An 8596-nucleotide genomic window follows, 5' to 3' on the forward strand; every position below is an offset into this window, starting at 1 on the left:
TTTGTATCCTCACAGGGTGTACCCCCTCCATTTCTTTTTTGTACCCCCTCCTGCCATATTGGATTAGGGCTCATCCTAATGACCTCTTTTGAACTTGAGCATATCTGCCTGGTTTGCAAATAAGGTCTTATTTGTAGGTACAGGGGAGGCTAGAATTTCAACATATATTTTGCAGAAGCACAATTCAACCCATAACAAATAATAGTATTTACCTGCATGATCAATATTAACTAATATTCATAAGTGGATCAGCCCTGGTGGGTTGAATATAGTGTCGGCCCCATGTGCAAGTGTACCGACACTCAATTCCAGGTCAGGACACACAGGAGAAGCAACCACCTGCTTCTCTCCTCCTCCTTCTCCGCCTTCTCTTCCTCTTCCCCTCCCACAACCAGTGGCTCAGTTGGTCTGAGCATCAGTCTCAGGAGCTGAGGATAGCTTGGTTGATTTGAGCAACCACCCCAGACGGAGGTTTCTTGGTAGATCCCAGTTGGGGCACATGCAAGAGTCTGTTTCTCTATCTCTCCTCCTCTGTCACTTGAAAAAAAAAAAGTGAGTCAAGCACTTTGTGGTAATGTTCTAATAAAAAAATCAGATTTGCATTCTTTCCTCTCTCATTCTTTTGTGAAAATTTGTGCATTATCTTATTGGTCTCTGAGACTAAATTTATAGACCTACCTATACCTTTGTTGAATTCAACAAAGAACATATTTTCATATACAGGAACAATATTTACAAGCTAGTTCTCATTAGCAATATAATTTAATAGTGACATGATCAGTTAATTATTCAAATATGTAATATCAAATACTTAGAATAAGTAGGCTGTGCAATAAAAGTGCTGTCCATATTCATTAACAAACTAAGTCAATAATACCATTCTGAGTCATGGGTGTCTGTTTTATATATAAATATGATTATTTTATATATAAATATGATTATAAAATGATTATCTTATCAGCTAAAACTGGAGAGAATCTTACCTATGGTTCATTTTTTTAAAAATTTTATTTATTTATTTATTCATTTTAGAGAGGAGAGAGAGTTAGAGTGAGAGAGAGAGAGAGAAAGGGGGGAGGAGCAGGAAGCATCAATTCCCATATATGCCTTGACCAGGCAAGCCCAGGGTTTTGAACCAGTAACCTCAGCATTCCAGGTCAATGCTTTATCCACTGCGCCACCACAGGTCAGACCCTATGGTTCAGTTTTTGAGGACTATACCCTGATATTCATATTTATGTCCATCAATATTTGTTATTATAAATATGTGGCTACAGTTGAAGCTCATGTCTTCTGAGTGATACAATTAGTTAAGTTATGCAATGAAGCATTATTTCTAAAAAAATAAAGTTGCAGTTTTAATAAATACTAATTGTCATTGCTACCAATAGTCTCAAATGACAAACAGGAAACAGTACCAAAATCAAAACAGTATCTTAGCAATTTACAACTTAAAAAAAAACTTCAGGGAAATAAAATAAAAATGAAAAATTTTAAGATATTATGAAATATAATGACAATTTATGAGTTTGAATCCAGGCCAAAATATCAGCAAATTATTGGTGAAAAGTGAACAATCTACTCAAGCTATTAAGTGAATTATCTCCATAGTATGAAGAATAAATTTTTGGTCCTTAGAAACTAACATTTTTTCTACGTGAAATTCAAATTTTTGTCTCCATATATAAAATTTTTATGAATAGTTATACTTATTTACGTATTGTCTGTAATGGCTTCTGAGTGGTTGTGACAGAGATTGATGGTCTACAAAGCCTTTTAAAGTATGCACTCTCTGTATCTTTACAGATAAAGTTTGCCAACCTCTGGAACAGACAAAACACAGAGGTTTAAAGAAAGAGTGAAACAATGAAAAACTGATGAGATAAGCAAGACACAACTCATAGGAGGTATTTAACAAACAGCAGGCTGTCAATATAAATGGTTGTTATTATTACTATGCTAGACATCTAACCACAATTTGTATCATTTCATCTATAGGAAAATGCATTAAATATTAAACAACTTTAATATCAACTATTGGATCATTCCCAATTCTCTTTCCAAAAATTGAAATTTTTCATTTAAAAAGTAGATCTAGTTAAAAAAACAAGTTTATAAAAAATAATGAACATCTTTTTGTATTTCTTATTCTAACTAGAGAATAATTAGCTGCCCAGTGGCGGAGAGAGATAGTGTTATTAGTAAATGTTGGCACAGCAATTTTTCTACTCTAAATGTAAAGTCAATTGTGCAGCTATGTTATGAGATTATGAGCCAGAGGAAATGCTAAATTGAGCCAAATGGACCACTTTGTTCCAGGTTACTCAAATTGGAAAGGACACATCTTGGAAAGATAATAAAGAAAATTAGTTAAGAGAATATTTTCAAAATAGGGAACACTGCAATCACTATTGAATAATATGAGTTGGGCAGTTATTTTTAATACCAATGCTGCTTTAAAAGTACAATCATCTATTAATTTTCCATGCTAATGAGGAGGAGAAGTAGAATGAATAGCCTTAAGTCTTTTTTGGTTGGCTTTGGTGCACACTCCATGTAATTTTGGCACCTGATTCACCTTCACAATTTCATTTGCTTAACATTAACAATTGTATTTCCTGGGCTCTCATGAATGACGATAGGCAGAAGTCACATAGAAACAGCTTGAGATAAGTTATTACAGAGTTTTAAAAAGTTATCTAATGTTATATCTGAGCAGATAATCCCAGGACATTTTTTAAAGTAAAATATTGATAGCTGCCAATATTTGTCACATGAAAAGGATGCCAGCTTGGCCACAAAGGAAAGTTTTCTGAATTCCATTGGAAATTTCTGTTGCTGAATGTTACAAAATATCACATGACATAAATTTCCCTATGATGTATCCACATCTCAGTTTTTAACTCTTGCCCTGACTTTCATGCCTTCCTGGGATCTTTACGTATCTAGAGCTGAAGCAGGAATTTTCTTGACAGTAGAGACTAAATAAGGGGACATAGCAACAAAGAAATTTAAGAAAACCTAGTCTGTTGAGTTGGCTATGAAGGGGTAACATTTAGTTGTATTCTTCTTTAAAAGGGTCCAAGTAACAGAAAATGAAAACCTGACACTCTGGCCTATGCAATATATAAATAAATCTGACCATTGTCCCCTAAGTGAGAAACAAAAGACCATTCAAAAAAGGAAACTGTAGTAGAAATAAGTCTTATGGTAGTCACATAAATCCTTGACTCCTCTTTCACTGTTTTGGGTAATCTTCTTCCTTGAGTGTATATAGGGGCAAGAAAGGGTTCTGTAATTTGCTTCTAACTATAGAGTGGGGAAAAGGTGATGGATGTATGGACTTATGCATGTAATTACATAATTGTGTTGTATCAGGTGGCAGAGACCATCTGAGTTCTTCTTCCCATACTGGCTACAAAGAAGCAAGCTCCATGCTGAATGTTGCCTATGTGAGGAAGCCCATGTGTGAGAAACTGACCCTCTAAAAGTCAAGGGTAGCCTTTGACTAGCAGTTAGCAAAAAAATAAAAAATAAAAAAAGCTTTAGTTTTAACAATCCCAAAGAACTGAGTTCTGCAAAGTCGATCTTTTAGTTTTCTTCTGGTTGAGCCACAGCCCTGAGAGACGCTCAACTGACATCACACGAGAACCTAAGAGTAGATCCAACTAAGCCATTTCTGGATTCCTGACCCACAGAAACTTGAGAAAATCTACATGCATTTTTTTTAAAAGCTAAATTTGTGACAAATTGTTACACAATAATAGAAAAATAATACAGGAAGAAATCCCAAGAATTTAATCTAGGTAATCCAGGTACATTGAAAGAAGCTAGACAAAACATTAGGGTTTAGAGTAGCATCTTCTAAGTATACCCTGAGGAACTCTATTTCAATGAGACTGTCTGGGGAGAAAGATTCTTCATGTACTCTTGTACTTTAGCAAACAAAAGTTTTGAGAACTTTTGCGGTAAAGAAATCTGCTTAACGTTTAAAGTTAGAAGTTCCCAGATGTATTTATTAAAAGCAACTTTGTATATATTAATGTACCAAGGGACATTTTGACCAATGGTTATTCGGTATGACGTGTTGGTGAAAAAAAAAGAGGTATCGGTGTATAAAGTATGTATTGCACCTGAATATCACAATATGTATGTATATATGATGACAACAAGTAATGTGAGCTGAAATTTCTCACTAAAAAAGAGATTTTAAGAAAAGGAAAGGCTAAGGCAGGGCTTTAAATTTCCAACTCAATTTATAGTCAAAGGATTAGTGGTTTTAAAAAAGTCTTATTTCTTATAGCCTTAGTGTAGGTTAGCTACACACTCTAACCAAATATGGCATTGTACAGGTAGTATAGCTATAAAGTTAAGTTGAATTCACACCATTGCCAAATTTCCTAAGTGAGGTTGGGGAGAGTCCAGAGGTTGTAGACTAAAGTGAACATGAGAATCTTGAATGTTAAATCCTCTTGAGTCACTTCTTGCCAGCAGATGTGTTTTCCCTTCCCTGTCTGAGACAGTCTCTCCTTGTTGAAAACCCATGTGAAATTTCATCTGAGACATTCTTTTATGTGGGGTTATCACTAACACCTCTTCCTCCAGACTCATAAATACAAGCATCTTCCAGCACATTTTGGATGGGAGTATTATAAAATTCTATTTTGGAAGACACAACTTGTCCACATAAATCATTGTTAGATCATGCTAATTTATATTGGCTGAAAAGTAGCAAATATATGTGGCAACGGAATATAAGATTGTTAGGCCAAAAAGATTAATATAATATTGGATGAGACCGAAGTTATTGTTTGGGGTACACTTTCCTGAGAATCTAAGTTTAATGCGTTAGTTCAAGCAGTGGAAAGTGTATGAAATAGTTTGCTTAGGTGACTGAACCACGGAATGAATGCTGTACTGAATTGAATTTAATGTGGCTGAAATTCTAGAACTGACATAATGTGGAGAAAAGACTCAAAAGGCTTAAAGGGATGGCAATTTTGGGGTAGATTATTATATGCCAATATTTCACCTACTCCGTTACTATGTCAGGAGACACTCATTTGTTAAAATGTTACCTAAATTCCATAGGGAAGAGAAACGTTAACATCCTTGGAAAGCTCTTGGGTGACTGTTGTACAACTGTTCCGTGGCTGGGAGAAGGGTGGGAAGTGTATCTTTTGAAATGGGCATGTTGATTTTTGTAGAAGTGATGCGTTCTAAGTGACAGAGGCCATATGAAAGTGCTTAAATGCTAGAGACTAGGGGGAAATTATGGAAATGGGAAGCAGGAGTGTAGTGATTGCTGTGTTTTGTTTCATAGTCATTGGTGGAGGTGGTTATGGGTAATATTGTGCCTAGGAATTTAAATAGATGGCCTGTGTCCTAAAGTATTTACTAATTTTTTTTTAACTCCCGAATCTCTCAAAACCTGATATGAATCCCTGAAATGGGCATTTATGTCACTTTACCTAATGAATGTCACAAGTTGACGCACTGAATTCTGTTCACAGACCCAGATCTTCTTGGATGAAAGTAAGATGTCCTTGAGGAAGTTTCCTTTAACATAGCCATGGTAAATATTATATATTACAGCTCTATCTCCTTAACCTTTTTGTTGTTGTTAGAAGAGCTAGACACTGAAGAAAGGAAAATATGCAGGCTTTGGCAGATTATTAGATACTGGTTCTGAGTCACCCGATTTGTGGGACTTTGTTATGGCAGCCACAGGAAACGAATACAGGCTGCAACACAACTTCTGGATTCTGGAGCCCCATTTTCTTGTAAGCCTCTGATGGTGAACCCCAACCCAGTATCCTCGCATCTTCCTTCACTCTGCCTTCATGTCCACATCTTTCTTCCTCTGCCCTTCTCCTCTGGGTACATGATGTTCATTCCTGCAAAGGGTACAGGTATCTTAAAGAAGACAGAAAATCTGTTGAATTCAAGTTACTTTTGTTTTTCTTGAGTGAATATATTGCAAAGCTTGAGCCATCAGCCTAAAATGTAAGATAAAGGGAAAGTAGAAGATAATAATTTTTTTACAATTCAAATAAATTATTATGCCACATGGTATACATCTATATGGGCATTAACAGAGAAACAATGCAGATACTTAGACAAGTACACAGAAATCAAAACCATGTGCACTGTTTTAGTTCAATAGATAAAATAAATGGATTAAGTTCTAGTGATGGCTACTCATGGAGCGAGGAAGAAAAGTTCTGTGGTATGGGAAGAGATAAACTGGATGGTAGAGGGGAGAGGAAAGGACCCTTCAGCCTTCTGTATTATTGTGTTCTGAAGCAGGATGGAGCTGGTGGAGGGGAAAAGATAGAATACCCTTTGAATTTAGACTTTTGATTACCAACTAAGAATGAGTTTTTTAACCATTTCAAAACTGTGTTGAGACTATGAAGTGGCTATCGGAGTCTCTATTACCTACGAGTGAGTAAGAAAAGCAGGGTTATGCATGAGTTTTCACCCAGGGGCAGAAAAATATTACACTCTATAAAATTTACAAAGATAGGGAAGCAAGAAGGAAGTTAAATTTGTAATCAAAATTTTCAAAGTAAGCACTTTTTTTTTACCATACCAGTTTCACACACACACACACACACACACACACACACATATATTTTTTTACATTAGTGGGACCTTTCATCAGAGAAGGGCTGCCATACTAAGCACATTCCTGTCAAGCCTACTTTGAACTGATTTTCTTCATCTTAGCCAATTTAAATTCTATGGCCCATCACTTCAACCACTATGTTTTATTTGTTGTTTACCCCTTTAAATCAGATTCTCTCCATTACACTTCCCAGTCAAAACCCCATCCTTGATGAATTTTTCCCCACATTTTTACATATTGAGAACATCAGAAGAAAAACATATACACTAGTGCTGTTTGGTGCCATTACAAATGCAGAATATCTAGCCATGACAACAAACACTCCTACTGTGCTAACTATGCTTTCTCTTTCTTGGTCTCTGCAGTGGTTATTTCAAAGAGTCCTTTCCCTTCTCAGACCATAGACTTTCCTATTACCCACTTAGTATCAGCAAAAGACCTCACCTTCCCCTTCTCAGAGAAAAGGCAAGCTATCACAAAAGACATTTTCGCTCTCTGTTACTTACTATGACCATCCACTTGCACCCCACCACATATGACACACACACTGAATCTTCCCCTGCTTGCCACGGACGGTGGATCTGTCCCTGCCAAGAGTTGATTCCTCTATTTGCACTCAGGTCACTGTCCCCTCCTGACATCTTCAGGGACTTTTTTTCTCCTAATAATTTTTTCTTCGTGTCTTTAGCTTTGTTCTCTTTATTGGATTCTTCTAAGCACTACTTAAACATTCTTTATCCTCTATCTTAAAACAAACACTTGACTCCACTAACTATAGCTCTTTTTCCTCCACTTTAGCTAACCTCATCAAAGGCTTGTTTATACTTGCTGTCTCTGCCTCTTTACCTTCCTGTCCTTCTTTAGCCCGTAAAACCCACCATCTACCGTTTGGTTTCAACGTAAGGCCTCTCCTTGAGGTCACCAATGATTTCCTTGTCAATAAATTCAGTGGACACTTTTAACTTTATCTTTACTGATCTTCTGCAGTACTTGGTCAGTTCCTGCTTCTTGACCCGTTTCCTCTCATTGCTTCCATGACTTCAAACCCTTCTCATCACTCTCCTGCCTTTCTTAACCAGTCCTCCTTCTCCTTCTTTCTTGCTTTCTCCAACTCCTGAGCCCATCTCAGATGTCTGTCTTAATCCCTTCCCCCAGTCACTATGCCCTTCGATGAGCACATCCTCTCTGTGACTTCAGTTACAACCAACAAGCTGATAACTTTTAGTGTTATTTAAATACAACCTGGATTTCTTCGCTGTACTTCATATTCATGTAACCAAATGCCAACTAAAGCTTTACATTGCAATAGCCCTTGGGCATCTCCAACACAAAATGTCCCAAGTTAAAAACATATTCTCACTTCCAGTTTTCTAACTTCTGTTTCTATCCTGATAGAAGGACCCAACATCCAGTTAAATTACTGAAAATGTTGAGACTCTTCCGTGGCTCCTGCTTTCCTCCAATCGAACCTAATGTCCCATTGTCTCTACTTCTTAAGTGTCTCTCCTTTATGTTCATTGTTTTTCATTCCCACACCTCCTCGTGTGGCATTAACTTTCCAGTAAATTGTTAGAAGAGCCATCTAAAGGGTCTTTGTGCACCAGTCTTATTTGTCCTCAACCCCTTATCCACAGAAGCATCATGACTTTTTTTAAAAAAACACAAATCTGGCCCTGGCCGGTTGGCTCAGTGGTAGAGCATCGGCCTCGCATGCAGGAGTCCTGGGTTCGATTCCCGGCCAGGGCACACAGGAGAAGCGCCCATCTGCTTCTCCACCCCTCCCCCTCTCCTTCCTCTCTGTCTCTCTCTTCCCCTCCCACAGCCAAGGCTCCATTGGAACAAAGTTGGCCTGGGCGATGAGGATGGCTCTGTGGCCTCTGCCTCAGGCGCTACAATGGCTCTGGTTGTGACAGAGCAATGCCCCAGATGGGCAGAGCATCGCCCCCTGGTGAGCCTGCAGGGTGG

General features: G+C 37.5%; 1 non-coding gene across 1 annotated transcript; it reads left to right on the forward strand.

The window, feature by feature from the left end:
* The first annotated feature begins 8301 nt into the window (after nucleotides 1–8301).
* Nucleotides 8302–8377, forward strand: TRNAA-CGC (transfer RNA alanine (anticodon CGC)). Its single transcript has one exon. It is a non-coding gene; the product is annotated as a tRNA-Ala (tRNA).
* The last annotated feature ends 219 nt before the right edge of the window (nucleotides 8378–8596 follow it).

Source organism: Saccopteryx leptura, chromosome 4 (assembly GCF_036850995.1).
Source record: "Saccopteryx leptura isolate mSacLep1 chromosome 4, mSacLep1_pri_phased_curated, whole genome shotgun sequence".
Lineage (NCBI taxonomy): Eukaryota > Metazoa > Chordata > Mammalia > Chiroptera > Emballonuridae > Saccopteryx > Saccopteryx leptura.